This window comes from Dendrobates tinctorius, unplaced genomic scaffold, assembly GCF_039654945.1.
Source record: "Dendrobates tinctorius isolate UK_male_01 unplaced genomic scaffold, ASM3965494v1 ptg000312l, whole genome shotgun sequence".
Taxonomy (NCBI): Eukaryota; Metazoa; Chordata; class Amphibia; order Anura; family Dendrobatidae; genus Dendrobates; species Dendrobates tinctorius.
In genome coordinates, this window is record NW_027361979.1 from 3222889 (window position 1) to 3248238 (window position 25350).

Here is a 25350-nt window from a genome sequence, read left to right on the forward strand (position 1 = left end):
TTTGAGGAATGCACACGGCTGGTAAGCGCAGACGACGCCATCCTAAGCATGAGCATCCCACTTATGCGTCTGCTCATGCAAACTTTGACGCACCTTAAGGAGCAGGCGTCTGCAGCCAATGTTGATGAGGAGGAAGAGGAGGAGGGAATCCTTGATGACATTCAGCCATTGTCTGCTCAGGGACCTCTCCTGGACGAGGTGGAGGAAGAAGAGGAGGAGGAGGAGGAGGATGATGGGGATGATTACTTAGGGGAGGAGGATGCATCTCGTGGGGCAAGTGAAAATGTTGGCGTGGCAAGGTCTGGTACAGGGTTTGTGCGTGACTGGAGGGATGTGGATTTGCCAGAAAGTGCTCCTCCACCCAGCACTCGCAGTGCATCATTGACACCGGGAACATTGGCCCACATGTCAGATTATGCCTTGCGGATCCTAAAAAGGGACCCCCGCATTGCCAAAATGATGAACGATGACGACTACTGGTTGGCCAGCATCCTGGATCCACGCTATAAAGGCAAATTACAAAACATCATGCCACAGGAGAACCTTGACCTAATATTGGCTAATAAACAAGCAACTCTGGTAAATCGGTTGCTTGAGGCATTCCCAGCACACAGCAGCGGTGATGGTTCTCACACGAGCCGTACGGGCCGGGGGCAGCTTGGCAGAGGTGTTCGTGGTGCACACAGCAGAAGTGGCGTTGGAGACAGGGGTTTCATGACAATGTTGTGGACTGATTTTTCAAATACCGCTCACACAACTGGTAATACTGCATCGATGGAAAGTTACAGGAGACAGCAGTTGTCAACTATGGTTACAAACTACTTTTCCTCCCATATCGATGTTCTCCCACACAGGTCATTCCCCTTTGACTATTGGGCCGCTAAACTGGACACCTGGCCTGAATTGGCCCAATATGCCTTACAGGAGCTCGCATGCCCAGCTGCAAGTGTGCTATCGGAAAGAGTCTTCAGTGCAGCTGGATCAATCCTGACAGAAAAAAGGACCCGTCTGTCAACCCAAAATGTGGATGATCTAACCTTCATTAAAATGAACCATGCATGGGTTTCCAAGGATTTTGTCCCACCTTCCCCTGATGACACATAGGGTGACAGAAAAATGGCTTGCTTTGGTCCACCTCTTCCTGGTACTTCACCTATTTCGCCTTTTGCATCAGTTGAATGTCCAACATCAACATATGCCACTTTCTAAAACTCCCTAACTGTGCTGCCTCCCCCCCATGGCCGGGGTCACCACCTAGCGCACGACACCGTGCGAGTGCCGTTGCCCTGGACAGGTGGGTAGGCCGACTCTTGGGCGCGGGCACTGGCACAGGGTCCCTCATAGTGCAATCAAGTGTCTCTGACGGTGGTGGTGCACACCCGCCGTCAGACACACCGCTGTACTATGAGGGGCCCAGTGCCAGTACCGACGCCCACGAGTGGGCCCCCCTTGCTTGGCCAGGGCCCCAGCATTTGCAATCTTTACCTCTTCCTGCTCCTCCGCTGTGTAATCTGGGCCGTCAAATCCATACTGTGCCTGACACCGTCTGAGCCTGCCTCCTGAGACATATATTTTGAATGTGTACGCTATCCATACATGTTATCCGGGGATACGGTACCCCTTCTAACCTTTGTGCAATGACGTGCAATCCATACTGGGCCTAACACCGTCTGAGCCTGCCTCATGCTGTATAGACATATATTTTGAATGTGTACGCTATCCATACATGTTATCCGGGGATACGGTACCCCTTCTAACCTTTGTGCAATGACGTGCAATCCATACTGGGCCTAACACCGTCTGAGCCTGCCTCATGCTGTATAGACATATATTTTGAATGTGTACGCTATCCATACATGTTATCCAGGGATACGGTACCCCTTCTAACCTTTGTGCAATGACGTGCAATCCATACTGGGCCTAACACCGTCTGAGCCTGCCTCATGCTGTATAGACATATATTTTGAATGTGTACGCTATCCATACATGTTATCCAGGGATACGGTACCCCTTCTAACCTTTGTGCAATGACGTGCAATCCATACTGGGCCTAACACCGTCTGAGCCTGCCTCATGCTGTATAGACATATATTTTGAATGTGTACGCTATCCATACATGTTATCCAGGGATACGGTACCCCTTCTAACCTTTGTGCAATGACGTGCAATCCATACTGGGCCTAACACCGTCTGAGCCTGCCTCATGCTGTATAGACATATATTTTGAATGTGTACGCTATCCATACATGTTATCCGGGGATACGGTACCCCTAACCTTTGTGCAATGACGTGCAATCCATACTGGGCCTAACACCGTCTGAGCCTGCCTCATGCTGTATAGACATATATTTTGAATGTGTACGCTATCCATACATGTTATCCGGGGATACGGTACCCCTAACCTTTGTGCAATGACGTGCAATCCATACTGGGCCTAACACCGTCTGAGCCTGCCTCATGCTGTATAGACATATATTTTGAATGTGTACGCTATCCATACATGTTATCCAGGGATACGGTACCCCTTCTAACCTTTGTGCAATGACGTGCAATCCATACTGGGCCTAACACCGTCTGAGCCTGCCTCATGCTGTATAGACATATATTTTGAATGTGTACGCTATCCATACATGTTATCCGGGGATACGGTACCCCTAACCTTTGTGCAATGACGTGCAATCCATACTGGGCCTAACACCCTCTGAGCCTGCCTCATGCTGTATAGACATATATTTTGAATGTGTACGCTATCCATACATGTTATCCGGGGATACGGTACCCGTTCTAACCTTTGTGCAATGACGTGCAATCCATACTGGGCCTAACACCGTCTGAGCCTGCCTCATGCTGTATAGACATATATTTTGAATGTGTACGCTATCCATACATGTTATCCAGGGATACGGTACCCCTTCTAACCTTTGTGCAATGACGTGCAATCCATACTGGGCCTAACACCGTCTGAGCCTGCCTCATGCTGTATAGACATATATTTTGAATGTGTACGCTATCCATACATGTTATCCGGGGATACGGTACCCCTTCTAATCTTTGTGCAATGACGTGCAATCCATACTGGGCCTAACACCGTCTGAGCCTGCCTCATGCTGTATAGACATATATTTTGAATGTGTACGCTATCCATACATGTTATCTGGGGATACGGTACCCCTAACCTTTGTGCAATCACGTGCAATCCATACTGGGCCTAACACCGTCTGAGCCTGCCTCCTGATGTATAGACATATATTTTGAATGTGTACACTATGCTATCCATACATGTTATCTGGGGATACGGTACCCTTTCTAACCTTTGTGCAATCACGTGCAATCCATACTGGGCCTAACACCGTCTGAGCCTGCCTCATGCTGTATAGACATATATTTTGAATGTGTACGCTATCCATACATGTTATCCAGGGATACGGTACCCTTTCTAACCTTTGTGCAATCACGTGCAATCCATACTGGGCGTGAGAACGGCTGGCGAGCTGTTAAGCAAGCTACAGCACCTGTCCAGACAAGTACAGGGATTCCCTAGCGAGGAGACTTATTTGATTGTTTTCTATGTTGGGACAGCAATTTTTGGGGAGCACTATACTCTGGAGAATGATAGATGGGGCCCACCATACACTGGAACATTCCAAAGGTGGACATCAGACACTGGAGCAGCATTTACAGGGCCCATTATACACTAGAGCAGTAGAAATGGGGCCCATTATGTTTGGAGCATTATTTGGGCCCATAAGACAGTGGAGCTTCATCCATGGGGACCAACATATACTGTAGCATTATGTGGAGCTCATCATATACTGTTTCAATCATTATATGGGACCAATGATTTTGTATGGAGAAATAGATGGGCCTCGTCATGAGATGTAAAAAGTGAGGTATTTTTCATTGTACTATACCGCTATTTCTCTGCCGTATCGGAGCGTGATGAGTTGTGGTATGTGTTAAAGGGGCGCTCTTTCGCCCAGGGCACATGAAAACCTGCAGCCAGCCCCCCCCCCCACAAATTTAGCCAAATAACCCCCATTTTTCAGTGCGTAACTTGTATTATGAAGTTAATTAAGGTTGACAAGCTTAAGTAAGAAGAATTGATGCTTTTGGCATTCAAATGGGCACTGTAGGTGTGTTTCCTGTCCTCCTCTCACTGCCGACTTTTATTCCCCATTGACTTACATTGGGTTTCGTGTTTCGGGACGACCCCGACTTTTCCCTATAATCGGACGATCTTGCTCGACCCGACTTTTGGAAAAGTCGGGTTTCACGAAACGAAACGCGACCCTAAAAAACCAAAAGTCGCTCAACTCTAGTCATAATGCTCCCCTGTGCCTCCTTACAGTTATATAGCATCATATAATACTAATGTCCCGTTGTGCCACCTTTAGTAATGATCTCACTTGTGACCACTTAGAGTAATAGCAGCTCCATACCTCCTTATAATAACAAACACCTGTGCTTCCCGTATAATGATTCCCGTGTGTGCTTCTAAGGAAGTAATAATGCCTCCATTGAACATCCTTATAATAATGATGACTAGTGCCTTTTTATAGTAATAAAGTCCCTCAGCATAGTCATACATAAAAATCATAGGGTCCCATAAACAAAAGTGCTATCATGCCACAGATATGAAGCACATAGGCGCAGCACAGTCACAGAGGGCATGCTACCCAACAATTAAAGACAAGGAGAGGGGCAAGAATGTCAGCATTTATAGTTATTTTGCCCCTACTTTAGTCCCTTAATGTTTATACCCACTCCATAGAATATAATGTCTTTAAAATGCCCCCCCCCACACATTATAAATGTCACTACATTCTTTTATCCACTGTAGTGCAGCAGTGATCACAGTGTGGTAAAGAGGCAGTGACCCAGGTTAGTCCAACTTAAAAGTCTTTATTTTGGAAATTCACAACAAAAAGGCAAATGTTATCCTCCGAACCGCAGTTGAATCGTCCATAACTGTCTGTAACACCTAGTGGCCGCACAATATCTCTCGTGTGTGCGTCAGTGGCTTTGTTTTCTCTGGCTCTGTAGAAAAAATAAAAAAAAACTCACACAACAAGATATGGCCTTACCAAAAACCCTGTCTGATGACAAATGCACATATAGCAGGATGCAGCTGGCCTCCACTAATAGAGGCAAGGGGCAGCTCAGGTGCAAACTACTGATAAAACCAACCACCCCACACCTAACAAACCATGGTGGGGTTGGCTGCCTAGTAGGAAAAATGCACATAGATAAGGCTTGCATAGGACGCCAGTCACACCTATATAAGTGTGATGCAAAGTGTCTGGCTTGCAACCTATTAATGACGCCCATAGTATTATCAGGCGGGTTGCCACAGCACTAAAATATGTGACAACACAGTGACAGACGCCCCAATAAACCAAGCCAACAAAAAGAGGCCCTACTGCATCTTGCAAAAGATAATATAAGTGCAAAAAATTAATGCATACAATGAGTACATTAAATGAGGTATTGGTTATCAGCCGAGTGTTTCCCCTGACAGACACTCATCACCATGTCCTCTGCCAATCGCACTCGGTCCGGCTCATAATATATGTGCCCGAGAGCCTCAAAAAACGCATTCACAGACACTCTCTCAGGGGAAGTGAGAGGAAGGGAGAAAGCCCAAGCTTGTGGGGACCCTCTTAACAGAGACATAATGACCCCAACCTTCTGACTTTCGTCCCCAGAGGAACGTGGCCTCAAACTAAAGAAGAGTTTGCACCCCTCCATGAAGACCCTGGACTCTTTTTTTTCCCAGAAAAGAAATCAGGCAGTTTAACAGGTGGTTCTGGGGACACCAAAACAACATCACTCGCCCCAGCCCCCAGAGACCCAGCAGCTAAAGCCCCCTGCACTGTCTCAGAAACCTGCTGCTGAGAATGAGCCAGAGCTTGCTGCTCCAGAGATAAACCCTGAAACATCTGACTCAGATTTTTCATTTGCTCAGCAAGAGATTGTATGGGATCCATATTTCTCAGCAGAGAAAGAAAAAAAAACCCAAAAAATTTAACGGTCAGTTATAATGTCAGGATCTTGTCAGCGCCGGCGTGCAGCCTCCACTGAGCAGGGACTCACCCACACTGTAGGGGGGCCCGGGGTCAGGTACAGCCGGAAAGTACAGATACACAGGACCTGTGGACGCTGAAGTTTAGCAAGCAGTCACAGGACCTACGGTCCTGTGACTGCAAGGGGGCGGGGCTTAGCGTCCTGCTTTCAGAGATGGCAGGACACTATACAGAAATACTCAGAGTCAGGCAAAACAGAGGTCATACACAGAGATAATAATAACAATAATACATTTTATTTCTATAGCGCTGACATATTCCGCAGCACTTTACATTTCAGAGGGGACTTGTACAGACAATATACATTACAGCATAACAATAATCACATAGATCATAACAGATACCAAGAGGAATGAGGGCCCTGCTCGCAAGCTTACAATCTATGAGGAAAAAAGGGAGACACGAAAGGTGGGTGGTAACAGTTGCCCTGATTGTATGGACCAGCCATAATGTTAAGTGTGTAACAGTACAGATGCAGGGGGCTAATGGATGCATAAAGCATGTGGGAACATGATGCGGGGAACCTGGTTATGGTAATACTTTTGGCTGTGCCACACAGGGGTAGATTAGGTTAATATGTTGAGGCGATAGGCCAGTCTGAATAAATGCGTTTTCAGGGCACGCTTAAAATTGTGGGGGTTGGGGACTAATCGTATTGACCTGGGAAGTGCATTCCAAAGAATTGGCGCAGCACGTGTATAGAGATATCAGTAAAGTACCAGGGATGAGACAGAACGGATAGTCAGGGCCAAGCAGAAGTCAAAACCAAACAGACATAGAAGGTACCAAGCAGAATCCAAAGCAATATCCAGAGAACAGACCGAGTCATACACAGAGAATCAAGCAGCCAGAACACAGCACAAACACACTCAGGGGTCACCACACAATGCCAAGGGCGAAAGTATAACTGACGGGGATGGGAGCGTCCTGAGGCTATAAGAAGTCTCTCCCAGAACCAGGGAGAGGCCACAATCATAGCCCCTGGTGTGCAGGTAAGCCTGCACTGGGATCACAACCTTTAACCCCAGAAATGCCAGTCATCAGCACTTGTTCCAGACATTAACCCCACGTGTGCGAGTCAAACCCGCACTGAGATCATGGCAGTGGGGTTTGTCAGCTAAGCATATCCCGCTTTGGTGAGGCAGTGCTGCAGTGCTTCCAGCTTGTGACTGATGTGCTAGTTTTGGAGCTGGAGGCTGCAGAGGAGGCAAAGGAGGAGGTGCAGGAGCTATACACTGTGGGGGCAACCCAGATTGATGTAGGGCACGCAATACTCGGTGTTTGGGAGGACGGGCACCATACCAAGGTCGGAGTGGGTCCCAGCTTCCACTATGTTAACCCAGTGTACCCTCAGTGAGATGTACCATGCCTGACCACAAGCACTTGTCCACGTGTTTGTGGTTAGGTAGACTTTCCAAGTAACAGCATTGTGGAGGGCACGGGTAATGTTGTGAGACATGTGCTTGCTTGTCTAATGTCGTGATGGCAGACCAGGAGAAATAGTGGTGGGTGGGGACCGAGTACCTTATTACAGTCACCGCCATCACGTTGCGGAAAGTGTCCGTTTTCCATGAGCCTAGAATGCAACATTTCGAGAGCAAGCAGATGAGAAATTTGTGAGTTTAGTACTGTGGCCTGTGGGGCGTTGGATGCGTCTTTCCTCTTACGGTCCAATGACTAGGGTATGGACAACTGAAGGCTGCGCTGGGACGATGATGGAGACGTGATTGATGATGGTGCAATTGGACTGTGGTCAACGACAGGTGCAGGGCAGGAGGCATCTTCACATGCACCATGGACAGGGGATTGGCTTGCATGCACAACAGCGGAAGAAGCAGTGGTATCACCTGCAAACACTATTCATGGAGCCTGGTGTTCAACCACAAAGTCTGTTGCTTTGCTGCCTTGTGCCTGATCATGCTGGTGGTGGTAAGGCTGATAGTTTTCCTACCCCTGCAGATGCGAGCATGGCCGGTGGTCAAATGTCCTTTTTGGGGCTATCAGCAGAGTCTTTAAAAAACAAGAAGACTGGTAGGGTGGACATTCATTGTCTCCCTCCACCACACCACCTCCTCACCTCGACACCTGTCTTTCGTTGTTTCACAAGTCTCTGTTCTAGGACCCCTACTCTTCTCCATCTACACCTTCGGCCTGGGCCAGCTGATGTAATGGCACAGTTTGCAATATCATCACTACGCCGATGACATGCAGATCTACCTATCTGTACCTGACATCACCTCCTTGCTGACCAAAATCTCCCTGCATAATCATCCTTTTTTTCAGCTCGCTTTCAAAAAGTGGACACGGAGAAATCAGAATACATCATCTGTCAAGCATCTCACGCTAAGTACACCAGAGAGCTGTGTATACCTCATTTGGTACCACTTTAGTAAGAAGTAAACTTTGCCCTAGAGAAAATGATTTTCCAGACTTTCACTGCCTTTTTGGGACATTTTTTGCAGCTGAGATCTACATCTTCTTGGTTTGGATGTGGAAATTTTCTAAGTCGTCATCAATACCATCATCAACCATATGTTGTAAATAGGAAATCAGGTTTTTCAAAGGGTCGTGGTTATTTACGTTTTGTGGCATGCCTTTAACAGTGGTGGTTACACTCGGACAATTATTTTTAGACTGACATTTGTATATTATTGGTAATATGTATGGGTGAAGATGAAGAAGCTTGTTGCATGGGTGTGTTTATAGTTACGGACTGTGCACTACTCTTTAAACTTAGTTTTTTACGAGCATTCATCAGTTTGTTTTTCCTCCTACACTGATCTTCTTTGTATAATTCAGCATCTCACAAACATTTTGCACTTTGCCGTTTATACAGACACGTGCGTGTTTAGCAACATATTTTGGAAGGGAATTTCTTAGAATGAGTCTCACACGCGCATCTGGTACACCGATCTTATGACAGGCGTGAAACCAATTATGGTAATTGATGGTGGCTAAACAACGAATCATTATTGGATGTATCCTGGATCTCATACCTCCCATTGCCACTGCTGTTATTAATCATGTACTTTCCCATTCCTGTCATCACCATGACCCTTTTCCAGATCACTTCACGCAACGATTCGCCCGCCATATTTTTACTGAAAACCTGCACCTTCCCAGCAGCAACTGTGTATGAAACCACGTTACAGTTTTGCAAGGTGTTTATGATGGACCCCCCCCACACGAAAAAAGGCCACACTATGTTGATATCTACCCCCAGGGGGAAATGTTTGACAGCCCATACACTTAGTGTATGGGCATTCCAAATCTAGGAGACCAGCTCCTTTAAATTGGGCATAGTTTTTAATCAGGCCTTCCTCCACATCTCATCGTCCACTGCCACTAGATCAAAAGGGTTTATGTGTTCCGTGCTGCTACAGCCAGTGTCGAATTATTAACAAGGGTCGGTGGTTATGCAGTGCGTAAAATGCTTGTTCTGAAAAAGATTGAGGTGTACACCACAGGGGAAATTTTTGACAGCCCATACACTAAGTGTATGGGCATTCCAAGTCTATGAGACCCGCTCTTAGACATTGGGCCTATTTTTTAATCAGGCCTTCCTCCAAGTCTCATCATCCACCGCCACTAGATCAAAAGGGTTTACGTGTTCCATGCTGCTACAGCCAGTGTTGGATTACGAACAAGGGTGTGTGGTTTTGCTGGTCGCAAAATACTTGTTATGGAAAAGTTTGAGGTGTACCCCACAGGGGAAAGGTTTGCCAGCGTGTATGGGCATTACAAGTCTAGGAGACAAGCTCCTTTAAATTGGGCATAGTTTGGTTAAGAGGCCCTCCTTCATGTTTCTTCCAAAAGGGGGTTGGGGTTATTGCGGTGCATATGACTTGGTAGCAAGGCAGGCCTTGCAGTCAATGCATAAGAAAACAGAATGGGAGTGCAAAATGAATAATGTGAAGTGAATTTTCCTGGGCCCATCCAGTACCTGGTGGATTTTCCTGCGTCCATCCAGTACCTGGGTTCATAGGCATATTGGGGTGAATATGACTTGGCAGCAGGGCAGGCCTTGCAGTCAATGCACAAGAAAAGAGTTTGCGATTACGAAATGAATAATTGTGAAGTGGATTTTCCGGTGGCCATCCAGCACGTGGCTTGAAAGGCTTATTGGGGTGCATGTAACTTTGGGGCAAGCATTTTTCCGGGAAGCCCTCCTGGACCTCTCGTGAAAGGGGTATTGGGGTGCGTCATAATTCTTGGCAGCCCATCCACTCACTGCATAGGCAATAACAGTTTAGGAGACCCACTGTTTAATAAAGGCCCTTTAATGCCGCCTGATGCCCCGATAAAATTAGGCTCTGTGACTTTAAGAGTCCCTCCTTCATAAATGAAACAAGATGGATCTGCTTATGTGTCACACACCACATGGCCTGTTAGGGTTGTTAAATGTTACAATGACATTTCCCAGTGAATGCATTTGTATTGGTTGAAAGCAATGTAAAAGTTGAAAAACGCTTCAAAAACACTGCATCTGAACATAGCCCAAGTGGGGGAGGAAAATCTTGGTCTGGGGTTAATTATTTTGCCTTATATACAAGTCATTAACTTGGAAAGGATGTACCTTAACATATTTCCCAGTAAAATCCGTTTTGGTATCGTTTTGGTATGTTTTTTGGTGCACCAGGAAAAATGGCATGAAACTCTGACAACATTGGTTAAAGCTGTGAACTAGGAGTCAGAAATACTTGCAGGGGCAATCCCCATAATGTCCCTGTGTCATTTGAGCAGTGTTTCCATCATTTTCAGATGTTTTTAGACCTTAAAAGGACCCCCGGGGGGGATCGCAGTAAAAATGCTCTGGTCTCCCATAGACTTACATCGTAGTTCTGTCCGAGAACCCGAGTATTCTAATTTGCTCAACCCGAGCAACGAGCACCCGTGCATTTTAGTGCTCGCTCATCACTAGTGCTTGTGTAATGCAGGGAAGGCACTCTGGGAAAAATAGTGGTGGCTGGGTTCTGAGTACCGAGGGATGGCCGCTGCCATCAGGTTGCAGAAAGCTTCCGTCTCCACGAGCCTAAAAGGCAACATTTCGAGTACAAATGTGGCGCCCCCAGGAGTATGGTCACCACAGTGGCTTTGCCTTCCTCTAGGGGAGGGTAATGCCAGGCTTGGAGGCAATGATGGGTCTCTCTCACAGTCAATCCATACATGCAACACAGTTCCACTCCAGGCCAGCAGGAGGAACTCTGAACCAGGATTGAGGGGAGGAGTGCTCTCTGTGGGCCAGGAAGAGGAAATAGTTAGTTAGTCTGCGGAGGGTGAAGTGTGCAGACGTGGAGAGAGAAGCTGGAGGTTGAGCTGCGGAAGGCGAGCTCCCTCAGCTTGAGAGCGCAGGAACAGGAGCCTGGTCTCCACGGTGGTACGGATACTAACGGTCCTGCCACAGACACCAGAGGAGTAGGAGGCTGTAAATTCCCTACTCCCATCTAAGACTTGAGGCACAACAGCAAAACGGATAGAGAGCCGGGATCCAGGAGGTTCTTGATCAGGCTACAGCTGTCTGCCATGCAAATAGAGTTCTAGGAACATCTGACAGGAGGAACTTCAGAGTAACAAAGTACTGGAGTGCTTCACACCACACAAGCGCTAGGAAGGAGACTGCACAGCCCGTCTGTGAGAGAGCATCCCAGAGTTGCTTCCAGGCTAGAAGGCATCTTCACATGCACCATGGACAGGGGATTGGCTTGCATGAACAACAATGGAAGAAGCAGTGGTGTCACCAGCAGACAACAGTTCCTGGACCTTGTGGTTCAGCCCACAAAGTCGGGTGCTTTGCTGCCATGTGCCTGATCATGCTGGTGGGAGTCAGGCTGGTAGTTTTGCTACGCCTGCTGATGCTGGCCTGGCAGGTGGAGCAAATAGCCTTTTTGGAGTTATCGGCAGAGTCTTTTTTTTCGCTAAGCAACACACATTCATTCACACTTTCCCTCTTAAAAAGAAACAAAAGAAAACTGGCCCATTCGTCCATAAATAAGAAAAGATAAAGGCCCCCTTGGCCATAGCACATCCGCCTGTACAATTGAAAAAAAACACTGCAAAACCACACTTTTTTATACACACATATACATACATACCCATACATATACACTGTGTTCCAAATTATTATGCAAATTGGATTTAAGTGTCATAAAGATGTAATTTTTTGTTTATCAAATAAACTCATAGATGGTATTGTGTATCAGGGCTCTTTGGATCACTGAAATCAATCTCAAATGCCTGTGATAATTAGTTTACCAAGTGAGCTCAATTAAAGGAAAGCTACTTAAGAATGATGTTCCACATTATTAAGCAGGGCACAGGTTTAAAAGAATTTAGGAAATAAAAAGGATCTCTCTGCTGCTGAAAAGCATCAAATAGTGCAATGCCTTGGTCAAGAGATGAAAACATTAGATATTTCCCAAAAACTTAAACGTGATCATTGTACTGTTAAGAGATTTGTGGTTGATTCTGAGCACAGACATGTTTGTGCTGATAAAGGCAGAATGAGGAAGGTTTCTGCCAGGCAAGTTCATTGGATTAAGAGAGTGGCTGCTAAAAAGCCATTACAAACCAGCAAACAGATATTTAAAGCTGCTGGTGCCTCTGGAGTCCCTCGAACCTCAAGGTGTAGGATCCTTCAAAGCCTTGCTGTGGTGCATAAATCTACTATTCGGCCACCCCTAAACAGTGTTCACAAGCAGAAATGATTGCAGTGGGCCCAGACATACATGAAGACTAATTTTCAAACAGTCTTGTTTACTGATGAGTGTTGAGCAACCCTGGATGGTGCAGATGGATGGAGTAGTGGATGGTTGGTGGATGGCCACTATGTCCCAACAAGGCTGCGACGTCAGCAAGGAGGTGGAGGAGTCATGTTTTGGGCCGGAATCATGGGGAAACAGCTGGTAGGGCCCTTTAAGGTTCCTGAAGGTGTGAAAATGACCTCTGCAAAGTATATAGAGTTTCTGACTGACAGCTGTCTTCCATGGTATAAAAAGCAGAAACGTGCCTTCAGGAGCAAAATCATGTTCATGCATGACAATGCCCCATCTCATGCTGCAAAGAATACCTCTGAGTCATTGACTGCTATGGGCATAAAAGGAGATAAACTCATGGTGTGGCCACCATCTTCCCCTGACCTAAACCCTATAAAAAACCTTTGGAGTATCATCAAGCAAAAGATCTATGAGGGTGGGAGGCAGTTCACATCAAGACAGCAGCTCTGGGTGGCTATTCTAACTTCATGCAAAGAAATACAAGCAGAAACTCTCCAAAAACTCACAATTTCAATGGATGCAAGAATTGTGATGGTGATATCAAAGAAGGGTTCCTATGTTAACATGTAACTTGGCCTGTTAAGCTATTTATCTCCAAAATATCCTTTTTGTTCAGTGAATGTGACCTCCTAATGCTGCAAATTCCACAAATGAGCATTTTCAGTTCTTTAAAACATATCAAATGTTTAGAAATTCTACTGTGCCTAATAATTTGGAACAGTGCAATTTGAGTTTTTATTCATTTTGGAGATTATACTGTTATTATTGGGAGGTTTCTTCAACAAAATTTGATGTATACTCTAACCGGTGATGACTTTTATTAGACTGACTGTCATTTGTACCGACTATTTAGGAAAATCAGGGAAAAATATCATTTGCATAATAATTTGGAACACAGTGTACAGTATACTGTATACATATACACACACATACACTTTTTTTTAATTTTCCCCACAACACCACACACCTAAGGTCCATGAAAGTTCATGCCTATCACTGCACACCATTTTCTGGTCCATGAAAAAACTTTATCATGCCTCTTTTTAATTCCCTTTAATGGGTCCATTTGTCCTTGGTTAAAGTTTTTCTTTTTTCCCTCCAGGATGTTCATTTTCATCTGAAAAACCCACACACACCCCCACCCAACCTAAAACTAAACCTCCCGACATGCTACCATGCAAAACAGACAAAATATGCAAACATATAAAAGGCAAAACCAAACCTAATACAATTATCCTATAAACTTTATCAACATTAACATGACATATCAAAAACCGTAATTCTGTCAGACCCGAGTTTGGCGCCTGGAAGCCCAATATCCATTACTCTTCCAACAAAACATAAAGCTGTTTGTGCCACACAACAGCCCACCACCAGGTAGCTAGTTTTAAGAGGCCCCAACCCTGACTACACAAATGAAGCATCCTGTCCCTCTCTAACTAAAGCTGTCCCTCGTTCCCTATAAAGCTCACCCTATCTATCCCTACCTGCCCCTAACTATCCCTCATCTACCTAATTTACTAAAAACTACCGATCTACCTATCCCTAGACTGTCCCTATCTGCCCCTACACGTCTATCTGACCCTAAACACACCACTTATCTTACCCTACTATTCATTCACATCAAAAATTATCTTTCCCTAGGGTATGTTAAGGCCCCGTCACACACAGCGATATCGCCAGCGAGATCACTGATTTTGTGATGCCACAGCGATCTCGCCAGCGACATCGCTGTGTGTGACATGGATCAGCGACCGGCCCCCCCTGCCGGGTATCGCTGATCGCGCTCCATCATCCTGGGCCAATTATTGATCGTTGGTCTCCCGCTGGCCAGCGCGCATCGCTGCATGTGGCAGCGAGAGACCAGCGATCAGCGACGCAGGTTGGTGGTTTCCAATGTAAACAACGGTTATCTAAGATACCCACTGTTTACATTGGAAACCAGTTTGCTCGCTGGTCCTGATCGCTGGAGGGGCTGTCTATGTGACAGCTCACCAGCGATCAGCCTAACGATGTCCCAGCGATCCCATCCATGTCGGATCGTTGGTGGGATCGCTGGGACATCGTTATGTGTAAAGGGGCCTTTAAAGGAGAAACCCCTCCAAAGTCGGGAGGCCCTCCCCGCATCTAGGCTCTTAAACTCCAAAGAACGTATTTTTCCCAGGTCACCCAAGATGTTGCTAACCACCTCTTGACAGGGGAGGGCTTTCTGCTGCATTGACACTAAGCAACGTGCGTTCCACATGTAGAACCTAACCACTAAACTAACTAAGAATAATGTGCCCCGATCTCGGCCACCCAGAGACCCGAATTACCCAGAAGTCCACTCCGCATTGGAAAGGCACGCTAGCCTAGTCCAGTGTTATGATTGGGTCACTGAGGAGGAATAGAGGGAGTCGGCTGTCTTAAATCCAGTCAGAAACTCCAGATCTCCAGTCATCCTCCTCGTCATCAGGTGGCAGGCCTCTGTTAATTAGATCAGCTCCATTACCTCCAGTAACCACCAGTGGGAGCCCGGAAAGAGAACTAGCTCCACTACCTTCACTAGTAACCAGAGGTAGGCCAGAAAGCGAATTCACCACAGTACCCCCCCTTGAGGAGGGGTCACCGAACCCTCATCCACGCCACCAGGCCGATCAGGATGGGCCCGGTGAAAAGCACGAAATAATCTATCGGCATGAATGTCAGAAGCAGAGACCCAAGAATTATCCTCCCGGCCATAACCCTTCCATTTGACCAAGTACTGGAGTCTCCGTCTAGCCAAACGAGAATCCAATATTTTCTCTACCTAATATTCCACATTGCCTGGTTCCACAAACCTCTTCAACAGAGATTTATGAAACACGTTATAGATCTTAAACGTAACTGGAAGAGCCAATTGAAAAGAAACAGGATTAAGAATCTCCAAAATCTTATAAGGTCCAATGAATCTTGGCTTGAACTTTGGAGACGCAACCTTCATAGGAATATTCTTTGACAACAACCAAACCATATCACCCACTTTAAACCGGGGACCAATGGTCCTATGCCGGTTGGAAAACCGTTGGGCTTTTTCCTGAGAGAGGGACAACTTATCCACCACTTGGTCCCAAATCTGCTGCATTCTCACTAAATACATCCGAAAAATAATAATAATAATAATAATAATAATAATAATCTTTATTTTTTATATAGCGCTAACATATTCCTCAGCGCTTTACAGTTTGCACACATTATCATCACTAGTCAGGAATATCATGAGACTGGGGAGAGGTGGAGAAAACTGGAGTGTCACTAAGAACACACTGACAACCCCAACTCACCACAAACACAGATTTCCAATCCAAAACAGGATTATGAGTTTGCAACCAAGGAAAACCTAGAACAGTCTAGCCTACAGAAGTGCCCACCCTGTTGTAGACACCCGAAGGGTGAAGTGCTCTGTTTTCCAGCGTGTTGCCACACACCTCGCGGGGACAATCCCAGTGATCAGAGTTCCTGTACTTCAGGTTGTCCCTCACATACAATTTCCCATGGAAGCAGTGCCAGGCCAAGTCCCAAAACTTCAAGGGGATCCATGAAGAGTTTAACAAACCAAGCCCCTCCAGATCCTGGCCTGGGCAATCCTTGAGCACCAGAGGCTTCTGGAAATGGGTTAAGAGAACCCCACTGTCATGGGATTTCCTCGACATGGTCCTGATCTCCCACACCCGCAGACCCCACCGGCGGATCACCTTCAGAACCGGGATAGCATAAGCCAGAAGATGCCCATGTGGTGTGCAAAGGTCCTTCACCAGCCATCGTGTTTTCCATTCCTGGAAGAAAGGCCAAAACCATCCACTGCAGGAGAATACCCATGGAGGAACCCTCTCTAACCAGAGGTTGGTGATGTTTGTTTTAAGAAAGGTGTTTACTAGAAACACCACTGGGTTCACCATACCCAACCCTCCTAGTCTCCTCGTGCGGTATGTGACCTCCCTCTTTATTAGCATGTTCCCCCATAATATTGTAGTTGGAAGAACAGGCTATTGACCCATGTCCAAAGAGGTTCTGGCAACATGCAGACACTGCCCAGGGAAGCAGAAAACCTTTGGTCAAGTTGACTCTTTCCCTCAGGGTTAAGGATCAACCCTTCCATTGGTCCACCCTCTGAGAGGCGATCTTAAGTCTGCCCTTCCAATTTTGCTGGGGGTAGTTCTCCGGGCCGAAATTGATGCCTAGAATTTTTGCCGCGGCCTGGGGCCCTGGAAGGGTGTCCCGGAGATCAAAACTCGGATCCCCCCCTCCCAGCCAGACTCTCACATTTTTCCCAGTTCATCATGGACTCGGAAGCCTCCGAGTAGTGCTCGACCTCAGACATGACCCAAACCGCCTTCTCTTTCGAGGATACAAAAAGGGAGACATCATCGGCATATGCTACCACCCTCAGAATAGCCCCCAGCTCCTCCCGGTCCATCCCGACTCCCACCAACGGTTCATGATCCACCTTCCTTAAAATGGGATCGATCGCGATCACATATAACAGTGGGCTCAAAGGACAACCCTGGCGGACTCCGGAAGGGTGACCAACCCAACCGTACACAAGCGGAAAAGTCTCTGGCCCTTTGTACAAGATCTTTAACCAATTTACAAACCTCCTAGGCAGACCGTACCTCAAAAGGACAGACCAAAGGTACTCTTGATCCACTCGGTCAAAAGCCTTCACTTGGTCTAAGTACAGCAAATACCCCTGCCAGTGACCCGCCCTGACCTGCTCCTGGACACCTGGACACCGAACACAGCACTAAACTTATTGCAGTTTCGAGCAGAGCAGTGCTGAGCCCCTGAAAAGGAGCCGGAGTGCAAACTTCACCAACCAAATGAACAGCACCTTTGCCAGAAAATTTCGGTCCGTATCGAGAAGCGCTATGGGACGCCAATTCTCAATACGGGATGAGTTTTTACCATTCGACAGGATAATCAGGGCTGACCTCCTCATTGATCTGGGAAGAGTGCTCGAGGAAAGGCACTCGTTAAAAATCTCAGTCAAGAGGGGGACCTAAGAGTCCCTAAAGGTCTTGTAAAACTTGGATTTTAAGCCATCCGGACCTAGCAATTTTTTGGGTCAGAGCCCATCAATCGCCAGTCTCATTTCCTCCTCCCTGATTGCCTCTGCCAAAACATGAAGAGAGGGGTCATTCACTGGCTCAGGAACAGTTTCAGCCAGGAAAGCCAACATCCCATCTTGATTCAGATCCCTCTTTCCCAAGAGGTGTGAGTAAAAGGACCGGACCACCTCCAGGATCTTTGATTTGGATCTTCTCAGGGAGCCCATACTGTTAATCAGTCCTGTCACCACCTTACAACTCACTGACATCTTACAGTTTCTGTAGGAGTCGGACGAGTGGTACCTCCCGAAATCCCTCTCAAAAAACAAAGATGTGTGCCTATCATACTGACAACTCTTGAGCAAAGACTTCACCCTGGAGATTTCCTCACGGTCACCCCCAGTCGAGACGAGTTGCATGAGTTTCCTCCTCAGAGCCTGATACAAGCGATGCCTGAGGCTCAAAAACTGACGGAAGAAACTCGCCACCCTCTTTTTGACGATCTCCCACAACTCTGACTTACTGCTACAGAGACCTAAAAGCGGTACCTGGCTCTGAAGGATGTCCTCTAAAGATAGTCTCATCTCCGCTTCTTCCAGAAGGGATGAATTCAACTTCCTTAGGCCTTTCACCATGCGGGGAGCCTCTGCAACATTCAAAGAAAAGAAAATTAAACAGTGGTCGGAGAATTCCACCTCAATGGCGGACACTGCTGAAAAGATGGCATCCTCCTTCAAAAAAACCCTTTTTATTCTAGACCTACTGCTTCCCCTATGAAAGGTGAAACCTCTGTGACCTGGGGTGTGCCGGATATGGACATCCACCAGGCGAGCTTCACTAGTTATGCTATTTAGGGTATTGCTATCATAGTCAGCCTTCGGTCTTCGGGACCCCCCATTTCGGGATCTTGTAATGGTGTTAAAATCCCCACCGAAGACCACCTGCTGACTCATAAAAAGAAAGGGCTTGATCTTCAGGAAGTCCCACTTGGACTGTGGTCCATAAATATTTGAGCCAAAGCTCCTGTCCCCTCATGAAGATGTCCAAGACCAGGCACCTCCCCATTTCTGCCTCAATCAATCGTCGGCATTCCACCAATGTGACCTTAAAAAGGACTGCCACCCCCTATATGGCTCGGCCGTAAGAGACCAGTATGAGGGCCCACTTTTCCACTCCCTTATGGATTTATGAATGGCCCCATGTCTGTTAGTCTGGTCTCCTGCAAAACCAAAATGTCAGCCTCAATTAGGGTGAGAAAATCAAAGGCCGTAAATCTAGCCGCATCTGACTTTATGCTGGTGACATTAATCAACGCCAGAGTCAATGGGGTGGGTTCCACCATCATGAGTGATTAAGTTAGATGGCCTTTTTCTTCCCCACCCCCTCTTTACCCTTCCCCTTCAAAGAGGGGTCCGGTTCCACTCTCTTTTACCTTTTGAAGGAAATCGAAGAGTCCATTAGTATTCTCCTGGCCCCTGGGCTCCAGGGCAGTCCCCCCCAGAGGAAACAGCATCGTCCGGAAGACAGACTCCGCCACCCCCCGAAAGTCCCCAGGTGCTGCCTCCCAGTCCCTCACCCCTGACCTCCGTCTCATCAGAGTCATCGAGAGTTTGGAACCGGTTGGAGAGGGTGATCAGAGGGGAGTCGGTGAGCCCTTCCTTTGGCATACTTACAGCCGGGGTGATAGGAAGGCTTTTTAACTTTCCCTTTCTTCCCCCCTTTCTTGGTACGTTTGCAACCCTTTTTTGTAGGCTGGTCCGTGACCTCCTCATCCACACTGTCATACTGGGAGGAGTTGTCGGAGTCAGCCCGGTCCTCCTTCTCCATCCTCCTGATCTCCTTGTATACCTCTTCCTCCCCCAGGGCCTCAGAGACACTGACTATGGCTCCCGGGGGGACAGACATTAGCCCAGTTGCCTGAGGCTCTCCCTGACCTCAACCCCATGGTGCTTTGCCTGCCTCCTTTGATAGGAGGCATCTCTGGCCTTGTTCTTCTTCACCGGCCCCTCAGCCTCTCCCACCTCCATCACCTGCCACGACAAAGGTCACACCGCCAGGAATTCCCCCCCACGGTCTCCCCCCCACCCGGCCCATAGCAGCATTGGAAAAGGAGAGAGGGCAGCGACTATACGGGTGACCCAGTTCACTACACAGGTGGCACCTAATGTCACCACAGGATGCTGCAAGATGACCCCCCCACCACACAAGGCACATTTCTGCACCTTGCAGCTTGCGCTGAAGTGGCAGGGATCACCACACCTGTGGCAGACCTTCGGCTGCCCCTGATAGAAGACCAGAATCCTGTCCCTTCCCAGGAACGCCGAGGAAAGGATGTGGGTGACGGTACCTCCTGAGATCTTCAATTTCATCATGAAGGTCCAGCCCCCCGACCAGATGCCAAATTCGTCCTGGTTCTTCTTTGGGATTTCCGTGACTTCCCCATAATGGGAAAGCCACGTAAGAATGTGTACACCAGAAAGTGACTCATTACTGGTCAAAATGGTCACCTTCTTGATCCCATTTTGGTGAGACACCGCCTGTACGGTGAAGTCTCGCCAGCCAGGCTCTCCCTTCGACAGCTTGTAATTCGACCAGAAGAGTTCCAGCCCCTCTGGTTGAACAAAGCTTACTGTCATGGGTCCTTCTCAGATACCACATAATCAACAGAGCGTGGGAAGTGTGAACAATCCCAAGACCTTTATTTTAGGCAAAACTAAAAGGTCCATAAACAATCCACCATACTGAGGATACAATAGTCCAGAACACAAATGCAGTTCAGTAACAGGATGAATATCCAAGGAGATGAGAGTCCAATAATCCGGCAGACAGAGGATAAAATGGGTCTATATGCTTCCCCTTCTCTCTGACATGCCATCTTCACAAGATCATCACCTCACTGCATCTGACTTGACCAGCTCCTGTCCTCCCCAGCCCCCTCCTTTTGTCCAGGGGTAGTCAGACAGGTTGGGGCAGTTTTTAGGCCTCCCAGACCAGACAAAGGTGCCTTGGCGATTAAGGCACTACAAGGGGTTCATCAAGAGGCATAGATACAGTCAGGCTGCAGACAGTAAGTGAGCTAATTCAATTACCAGACTTGTGGAAGGTAATTGAGACTCTAGACAATATGGGGCATACACGGAATGATACAGGGCAACAAGAGAACACTATGGAAATCCGTAAAATATAAATAGACACAAAATGATACCCACATAACATATCACACCATCACACTGATGTCAAAGAACAGGGTACCAAAAAGTTGAATCACGGTGAAGATGTCCACCGCCCAGAAGCCCATCTTCAGGAGAGCTTCACCACCCTACTCCTGAGTGGGGGCTTCATGGCCCCTCCACCGAAGATGGACCACATTCCTCTTGGCTGCCCCTGGCCTGGATGTCGGGAGAGACCACATGGTTTCCTCCTCCCTTCTATCTTGGAAGGTGGCCAAGCCATGTCTTTCCAGCCAGAAAGACAAATCCACTTCTTTTCCCTCTACAATGACCGACCCCTCTCCCTTTTTGAGGTCCTCCAGGAAATAGCGATGCAAAACTCTGTCCCCATAGCCCAGAGGTGAGGATACCGCCTGAGAAACCCCCGGAGCCACAGCAACGACCCCTACAAAAGTACGGGACCCGCAACTGGGGGGGCAGATGAGCCAGCCTCCCCTCACCTACCACCCCACCACCAGCACTCATGCAATTCACTCCACCATTCATACCCTCACCTGCATCCACATCCATACCCCCGTCACTCTCACCACCATTCACACAAGCCATTCCCACAAATGTTATTTTTATTTTTACTTTTATTTTTCCCTAGCTCCTCACTTTCCTCCGCTGGGGGCCCTTGTTAGACAGAGTTTACACTTTTGGTGCTGTTTTGACCAATGCTGGCACTCCGTGGGTCACGGCCGAAATGAGCGGGGGCCACTGAACTAGATCTGCGCATAGGGGCCACCCGGACCGCATCACAGGTTCCTAAAGACGCAGCCCCCACACTGGCTACCACCACCACCGACCTCCTCAGTTCTGGCCACTCCCCCTTGGTGTCCAGTGGCGGCGGGGCCCCGACATAGACCCATCACTAGATCTGCGCACAGGGGTCCCCAACCCAGCCGCGGACGCCACCAGGGGAGCGACCACCACACAGCACCTCATCTTCGCTGCAGGCTCCGCCCCCTTAACTTTTTTGGTCCCTGAGTCTCCAAAAGTGATCCAACTAGTGCAGATCCATATGTGGGGGACCCAGACACCCCAGCGGCCCCAGCTGTCAGCACCCCACCAACAGTGCAGGAGGCAGCGGCAGTCCCCCCTGCCACAGAGATGCAAAATACAAGCCACGGAGACACCATCACGTGTTTCTCAACGCAAGCAATGACTAGCCAGGTCTTTCCCCGGGAAGGAAGAACCACGGGAAGGGCAGTCTCCAATGAAGGAAACCACCTATTCCAAAACATGGTATCCATCCACAGACAGCTGTTTCGGGGTATTGCCCCTCATCAGTGTGGAGTAGGATCTGGCTAGTAGGAGCAATGCCTAGTAAAAGACTGTAAAAAAAGAGGATGAATGAACTCATGGAGATCAACATCCAACACTGCGGAGACACCATCACATGTTTCTCAACGCAGTGATTCTAGAGCAATGCCCCCATCCCTTATGGGAAATATGCAAAAACATGCAAAACACAAGCCGCGGAGACACCATCACGTGTTTCTCAACGCAAGCAATGACTAGCCAGGTCTTTCCCCGGGAAGGAAGAACCACGGGAAGGGCAGTCTCCAATGAAGGAAACCACCTATGCCAAAACATGGTAGCCATCCACAGACAGCTGTTTCGGGGTATTGCCCCTCATCAGTGTGGAGTAGGAAACTGGCTAGTAGGAGCAATGCCTAGAAAAAGACTGTAAAAAAAGAGGATGAATGAACTCATGGAGATCAACATCCAACACTGCGGAGACACCATCACATGTTTCTCAACGGCTAGTCATTGCTTGCGTTGAGAAACACGTGATGGTGTCTCCGCGGCTTGTGTTTTGCATGTTTTTGCATATTTCCCATAAGGGATGGGGGCATTGCTCTAGAATCACTGCGTTGAGAAACATGTGATGGTGTCTCCGCAGTGTTGGATGTTGATCTCCATGAGTTCATTCATCCTCTTTTTTTTACAGTCTTTTACTAGGCATTGCTCCTACTAGCCAGTTTCCTACTCCACACTGATGAGGGGCAATACCCCGAAACAGCTGTCTGTGGATGGATACCATGTTTTAGCATAGGTGGTTTCCTTCATTGGAGACTGCCCTTCCCGTGGTTCTTCCTTCCCGGGGAAAGACCTGGCTAGTCATTGCTTGCATTGAGAAACACGTGATGGTGTCTCCGCGGCTTGTGTTTTGCATGTTTTTGCATATTTCCCATAAGGGATGGGGGCATTGCTCTAGAATCACTGCGTTGAGAAACATGTGATGGTGTCTCCGCAGTGTTGGATGTTGATCTCCATGAGTTCATTCATCCTCTTTTTTTACCCCCTGCCACAGAGGACTTGGCCCGAGCACCTCCACCATTATTACTGCCCGTCGCCGGGTCGCCCTCCGTGTCACACTCCATATCACTGTCTGAAGCCAAGCCACCACCAACAGAGACGGCACCCTGCTCCAGAAAGACATTGCTCTTCCCGCTCCCTTGCTGCGGACCCACAACAGAGCCTGAGCCAGGGTGGGCAGAGGGTACCACACAATGGGACAGGGGGGCCCCAGGAAGGGGGACATAGACAAATTTGTCCATCACCATTTTCACCTCTTTGGTGTTTCTCTTCTTCTGCTTTTTCCCCTTCCCAGTTGCCTCATCCTCACAGACCTCATCCCCTAAAGTCAGTTGGCCAAACCATATTGGGGTTTCGATCTGCTGCAGGACGAGGCAACCCCTCTCACTACTGTTCCCACTTCCATCATCCTCTCCCTCGCTCCCACTATCTTCTGACATGCTAGAGTCAAGTGGGAGAGCCACTTGCTCAGGGGCTATCCTGCTATGCGTTGCCTGGGGTTCACTTACCAGGCTTCCGGGTGGGTACAGTGCAAAGGTCTCGCTGTCTTCCTCCTCCTCCTCCACCTTGAGGGGACTCCGTGACCCCCCAGGAGTCCCACCAGTCAGGGCTCCGAAATGGTCGTTCTTGCACAGCTTCTCTGTAAAGGGGCCGCTTCCAGCAAGGATGGTAGATCTTCTTTCCTCCAACTTGCTGATAGACCCCTTCACCGATGTGGAAAACTCTGCTCTTTTTGAACTGGATACCCAGTTCTTAGCTTGTATTCTCACCAGTTGTTTTGCGACATCCTCATTCTCGCAGAGGTGAGCGTGTATGCGGGAGCCATAGGTGGTAACTCGCTCTTCCCGCTCCCTTAGTGCCCCAGTCAAGGGGCACAACTGTCACACCTCTGCTGGACCCCTTCTTACCTCCCGGAGGAGGAGTGGCCGCAGCTTCATGGGTCCTGCGGCCCCCCGAGGTCCTTGCCTTCGGACCCTGGCTTCCTCCATCCAGGGTCTGGCCTGATCTTAATGTGCCTCCTGTTGTGCTTCTTGATGTTTCCTTAGGCCTCCCATCTCCCACCAGCTTGGACCAGGAGGTGGGAGCCGGGTCACAGCCCAAGGATCCAGTCCCACAAAACCTCTCTTTTGCTGGGAAGGGGCAGACCTGCCTAGCAATGATATCTATGCAGCTGGATTAGTCCTCAGGAATGTGTATAGTCCTTAGGAATGTTTATAATATATTGTGGTATACCTACACTAACTAAGAAACAAGCAAATCTCTCCCTAGCTCAGCAGCACCTCTCCCTACACTGCCTGATTCATCATTCTGGAGTAGACTGTAACGAGCATAGCGGTGCCAGGTCTGATATAAACCTAATGACGCTGTGCGGCCAGCCAATCACTGTAATGCCACAACTAACATGGCTGTGGCATTACAGTGTGTGGCAGACAATCCCTGCATGTTTATTGGCTCTCTAAAGAGCGCCAAACATGCAGGGAGGGGACCCGAGCTCACATCGAGCAACCCCGGAAATACTCGGTGAGCTCCGAGCATTTCAAGCAGTGTGATGCTCGCTCGAGTACCAAGTATTGGCGAGCATGCTCACTAATCACTACTTTTGATCATTCTTTTGTATTGCCTCTTTGCCTTTGACATACTCTGACCTTTGCTGCCTGACCACAAACTTTGCCTTCTTACCATTCTTTTACTTTATCCTTTTGCCTTTGCTGTACACTCGTGGTATTTGACCCAGACTACTTGACTCCCTTGACTCACAGTTTGCCCATGAGTAGTGACTCAGTGGGACATTACGACTGGCAATGGTCTGACTGCTATAAGCCTGCTATATATCAAGGTAATCACCCTGAATGGGTGACACCTGGAGGAATCCCAACAGGTCCAGGCAGATTGG

The 25350-nt window shown here is 48.0% G+C and overlaps 1 long non-coding RNA gene across 1 annotated transcript; it reads right to left on the reverse strand.

Moving 5' to 3' along the window:
• Nucleotides 1–4970: 4970 nt before the first annotated feature.
• On the reverse strand, nucleotides 4971–25245 carry LOC141073684 (uncharacterized). The gene is made up of 3 exons (XR_012227044.1): nucleotides 25137–25245; nucleotides 18471–18568; nucleotides 4971–5037 (listed from the first exon to the last, which is right to left on the reverse strand). It is a non-coding gene; the product is annotated as an uncharacterized lncRNA (long non-coding RNA).
• Nucleotides 25246–25350: the final 105 nt, after the last annotated feature.